Source organism: Macaca fascicularis, chromosome 3, assembly GCF_037993035.2.
Source record: "Macaca fascicularis isolate 582-1 chromosome 3, T2T-MFA8v1.1".
NCBI classification, from domain to species: Eukaryota; Metazoa; Chordata; class Mammalia; order Primates; family Cercopithecidae; genus Macaca; species Macaca fascicularis.
Genome location: NC_088377.1, coordinates 15,815,870 through 15,821,866, shown reverse-complemented (window position 1 = coordinate 15,821,866; position 5,997 = coordinate 15,815,870). Strand labels below are relative to the sequence as shown.

Below are 5,997 nucleotides of genomic sequence, written 5' to 3'. Positions count from 1 at the left end.
TCCCTCCCACAAACCATGAGGATTATGGGAGCTACAGCTCGAGATGAGATTTGGGTGGGAACACAGCCAAACATATCGGCTAGATTCTGTTAGACTCTCTCAGTTCATTACCTGGACACCTTAGCCATACAGTCTCCGATGCCATGTTGGACATTCTTGGGTCAAGAGAAACAAAGTGTGGTCAGCAAGGCTGGGGAAAGAGGTAACTTCAGTACACACTAGTATCCAAACCATGTGTACTTTCTCTCCAAATCTCCTCCTCGCTTCCGCTAGATAGACTTTTATCTCCTTTCTTTCACTAAGGTATAACTTACATAGAGTATATGAACAATTCAATGAGTTTTAATAAATGTATACACTTATGTAACCTATAGCCTTATCAAGATATAGAATATTCTATCACCCCAGAAATTTTTCTTATGCTTCCCACTCCCCCATCAATTATCACTCCTAGGCAAACACTTTTCTGATTTCTATCATCACAGATTAATTTTGAGTGTGCCAGAATTTCATAAAAATGAAATCATGCAGTGTGTGCTATTTGGGGTCTGGCTTCATCCACTCAGCGTCATGTTTTTGAGATGCATGCATGTGGCACTATTAGTAATTTATTCCATTATGTTACATTGTATGAATTTTTTTTTCCAATTTCTCCCATCCATCTTTATTGATTCTCAAGATTTTGCACAGAAAACTCTTTGGGGGTTAGAAGAGCAGTAATTGCATCACACTGTTTTCAAAATTTCAGGTTTCAAAAGCAAATCACTAAAAAATATATATAGCTCCTGATTTGAGTTAGATACAGGGACAAAAAAGCAGCACATACTTGAAGGTTACATGGTCTACAAATGGCGGCAATATTTTGCTTGGGAGAGTAGTTCTGTTGGTATTTATTTTTTAAATACTCAAAAGGCTCAACCTCAAGCAGTAATAAACACAAGCAAAAGTGATTTAACCCTTAAAATAAATACTCAGAAAAACCTCTCTGTACATACAAGTGAAAGAATATGTAACACTTTCACTCAAAAAATTATAATAATAATAAAGGATTTGTTCATACGTGTAGCTGAAATCTGCTGTTCTGGCCCACATGTTCCCAGAAGGGAGTCACAGACATAGGTGACCACTGTGGTTTTCTTACAGCCTTTTTGTACTGGGACACTATTACCACCAAAAATTTATCCCTCTTGTTTTATTTTTAAATGTTTTTAATTTTTTCTTCCTTTTTTTTTTGTTTTATTTTGTTTTGTTTTACAGGATGCCAAATCCTTTGACATATGTGATGGCCTTCAACAATCTCTCTTTAAGTTTTTCTTTGCTTGAATATTCCGGAAGTAAAAGCACATGAAAGCAAGTATGAGATGTAGGTAACCTTTCTGTGTCTGGGCCATTTTTGGCTATAATCTTCTTTAATTTTCCTACTCCTCCCACAAGTGCTCTGTCTGTGCCCATTGTAAATGGCAAGAAGAGTCTTTTCTGTTCATCTGTAAATGAATTAATGATTTCCCAGAACTCCCTAATCAGAATGGAGTCCCTGGTATAGCCACCATCTTATTCCGTAGTTTCTTCTAGTGCTTGGAAATCTAGATTCTGGCTTCCACATATAAACAATTCAATTTCTTCTGGTCTGAATAAATACTTTAAGGGCGATTCATTGGTCACCATATGAAAACCTCTCCAAAAAGCCTTGAACTGTTTATCTACTGATTTATTGAGAATGTAGTCAGAATAAAGATTGACAAATTCCTTCCTGTTTTCATTTGTCATTGGAATTTTATCACCATTTTCCTTTAGATCATACATCATTGAGTTACCAAAAAGATCTGTCTGTGATACCTGGAAAGTGATCATCATGTCATCTTCCACATTCCCTTCATACGCCAATAAATCTTTTTAACTCTGATACAGAACTGGGTGAGAGTCTCCCAAGTCACGAAAAGTTCCTTTTTTCCCCGTTAGCTTCCTGTAGACAACCATGGGAAAATGTACATCCAGTATACAGTTATTGTAAATAGCCAGACCCAGTACTATGCCAATCAGAGTAAACTGACCCTCAGTTTGAAAAGATGGATTAGCTGGGCATGGTGGCTCACGCCTGTAATCCCAGCACTTTGGGAGGCCGTGGTGGGCGGATCACGAAGTCAGGAGATTGAGACCATCCTGGCTAACATAGTGAAACCCTGTCTCTACTAAAGGGTACAAAAAAAAAAAATTAGCCAGGCGTGGTGGTGGGCGCCTGTAGTCCCAGCTACTTGGGAGGCTGAGGCAGTAGAATGGCGTGAACCCAGGAGGCGGAGGTTGCAGTGAGCGGAGATCGTGCCACTGTACTCCAGCCTGGGTGACAGAACGAGACTACATCTCAAAAAAGGAAAAGAAAAGAAGATGGATTAAACCAAAGCAATTTTGTAGGTTCATCGTATGTGAACATACCAATATCTGGATTGAAGATTTCCTCCACAATCAGCTGAAAAAATTATTTGGAAACACCTCCCTCATCAACTCCTTGTTCTCCTTCAAATTTCACATAGAACTGCTTCTTCAAGTCTGCAGGATTTTCCATAGTAATCATCTCTAGCCAGACAAATGCATCATCTATTATATGGTCACATCTAACGATGAGTCTCAAATATGGATTCAACTGCTGTCCTTGAACTAAGCTGTAGAGAACAGTGATTCTTCGTTCACTGTACATGTGAATTCTGTTGTTGTAATATGATCCCAGATTCTTTGTGACAGCATACACTATAAAGGGATATGCCATAAAAGAGAATTTGTTCTCTGCTTCTACTTTGAAAACAGTATAATCCTTATGCATTTCTAGAACCTCCTTCAGTGGTTCATTAATAAACTCTTCAAAAGGAGTAAGTGATTTTTGACTATCCAGGGTTTTAACACCAAGTTCAGTTTCCAGAGGGTCCACTCAAGGACCTTTCTTGTTTCTTCTTTCTTCTCCTGAAGTGTAAGCTCACTGGACTCAGGGATGGACTCTTCATCATCTTCCTCATTGTGGTTTGTGTCCACTTCCCCTCCCACTACATTTGCATAGTAAACCATTTTCAAGCACTTCGAAGCAGCAACAATGGCATCATCATCGTTCACTAGATTTCGACTGTTAAATTCATTGCTTACGACTTTGTAAGTAATAAGTTGCTGATATGTCTCCATCATTCTCCGAATCTGGTCTGCATTGTATTTAGACCACAGTCTGATCAGTTTTCCTTGGGCTGCAAGGGGTAGCTTGCTCATTGCTTTGCAAAATCATGGCAAAGCCATTTCCAGATATTCAGGACTGTGGAGATTTCTATTCTCCATACGATAACGAACAAATTCAGATAATTAGGATCTTGAGAGTATACGTTGTGATACATCAAGCCACATTCCACATTAGGTGACAAATATACAAGTGCATTGAGAAAGGCTGTTTGAATTTTTTCATTAGAGAGCAATCTGGTGTAGACCTTGTTAATGGCATCAATATCCATAGACACATGACCGGGGCCTAATTTTTGCAAATTGTTGTCTCCCTGTGAGCTATCACCTGTCCTTGAGGAAGATGCTTCTGAGTCTTCTTCCATAGTAGCAGCAGAAGATGCAGCTTTTTCATTTTCATTTTCATCCTTGTCTTCATCCTTTGCTTGAAGAGACTTCAGTTCTTCCTTGGTGTGTTAACTTTCCGGAAGCTCTGTACCAATGCCTCAGTACTAGAAAAAAACTCTTCCAGTAACACAGATTAAAGGGGAATAATCCTCTTTCTCTACATAATTCAAGAATTTCATATACCTTCTCTTCTGTTAAGTAAGTCACATCTTTAAAATCCATATGAAAATTTTACAGCTTGTTTATCTAGTCACCTAATAGACATTTAGATTATTCCCAATTTTTTAATACTATGAATAAAATTGCTATGAATGTTTACATACAAATACTTTCGGACATATATTTTTATTTCTCTTGGGTAAATTGATCTACTAGCACTATGTGTCCCTAGACAAGGTGTAAACTTGCTGGGTCAAAGGGTAGATGAATGTTTCACTTTATCAGAAACTGCCGAACAGTTTTCTGAAGTGACTGTACTTAGTCTTTTTGGAGGGAAACTGCTCTTAGTAATCTCACATCTTCTTCTATTCTGTTGTTTAAGATGTAAGTTCTACATTCTTATCCTCCAAGCAATAGCTGCCTTAAAGCCTCACATATTTTCTTCCCTAAAAAGTTCAGATTTTACAAATACAAAATGCTATCACTCTATTAAGTATTATAAAAGCTCATTTTAGAACAAAAAGCTAAGGATTCGACTCTTTGTTCATGCTGTGTTCTTTTTAGTCTTCCCTTCACTGACAGCCTGAGATTTGTGGCTTAGTTTAAACGGCCAAAGAGCGACAGGATCACAAGTGGTGACGAGGAAGAAAAACACATAAGATCAGATTTTAAAGTATCAGCTAGCAATTTGGGACACCGAGCAATGCCCAATAAACTTGCTGAACAAGTTTATTCTAAAGGGTTGATAACAGCCAATGAGCAGTGCAGGAAAAATAAATACGACCACGGCTGGGGACATTTCATTTACTATTCCTGTGGTATTTCCAACAGAGAAACAAGAGAATGAATTTGCCTTTCACTCAAGAGCTATCACTATCAATGTATTTCTATGATGTTAGGAGAAACCCTGAATATTGCAATATACATTATCCCTCTGTATGTAAATTATAGGTTATAGAGCTATGGGGCTATGATTTTTTTTTTTTTTTTTTTTTTTTTTTTTTTTGAGACAGAGTTTCGCTCTTGTTGCCCAGGCTGGAGTGCAGTGGCATGATCTAGGCTCACTACAACTTCCACCTACCAGTTTCAAGCGATTCTCCTGCCTCAGCCTCCCAGGTAGCTGAGATTACAGGCGTCCACCACCACATCTGACTAATTTTGTATTTTTAGTAGAGACGGGGTTTCACCATGTTGGCCAGGCTGATCTCAAACTCCTGACCTTGTGATCTGCCCACCTTGGCCTCCCAAAGTGCTGGGATTACAGGCATGAGCCACCATGCCCGGCCCAGTCTATGATTTTTATGTAGGCAACAACATTTTCTTTAAAAAAAAATTCCAAAAGTACGTACACTGGTCAGTTGCAGAAGTTCTCAAAGAATTATGCCTCCCAAAATTCATGCCCTGGTGTAGCTCTTGCACCTTCAATTGATGCTGAATAAACTAGGTTACTTTATAAACACTAGAATTCAGTGGAGGTGATGCTCTGCAGCTCTGGAACTGAGCCTTTAGAAGGGCTGCATCCCAGCTTTGTTGCTGCTAGGAGCTCTGCACAGCCATAGAAGTACAGCTATTCTTCCAGACTGATGAGGTGAGGATGACACAAACAGAAGGAGAGGATACGAAGGAGAATCAGAGTGCAAGCAACAGCGAGAACTGAGGCCCCAGATGTAATGATCTCAAGTCAGTCATCTGATGTGGTCCAGTCCAGCATATATCACATGGAGCAGAGGCAAGCTGTTCCCACTATGCACCTTGTGAATTCCTGACCCACAGAATAGCAATCAAATAAAATTGTTATTCTTTTAAGCTACTAAACGTAGTGGGTGTTTTCATGTAACAATAGAAGTGGTCTTGTGGTGAGTTCCTCATTTCAGTTGACTGAAAAGGAAATGTTAGGCCTGATTTAGATGGTTCTGCATGATATGCAAGCATCACTCAGAAATAGACAACGATAGCACCACAGCCCACCCAGGTGTGGCTGTGAGGGACAATAGGAAGTGAAAGCCTCCCAGCAGGTAGAGATCTACACTGATTTATGGGAAGTAGCTTCATATTTGACTGATTGGGCAGAGTCTGTGGGGGGAAAAACATGATTAGAAAAAATGAAGACAAAATAATTATTGAGAAAGGGAATATAAATGGAGTTCTCTGAATGCCCACCGTGTAAAATTGTTCAGATTCCATGTGACTGCTCACTGAAGAGTTATCTCAGCAGAGGAGGATCTTATTAATAACATGGAC

General features: G+C 39.1%; 1 pseudogene; it reads right to left on the bottom strand.

Annotated features, from left to right (window-relative positions):
* Nucleotides 1-261: 261 nt before the first annotated feature.
* LOC102121596 (ubiquitin-protein ligase E3A-like) lies at nt 262-4,178 on the bottom strand (annotated as a pseudogene).
* Between the last annotated feature and the right edge of the window lie 1,819 nt (nt 4,179-5,997).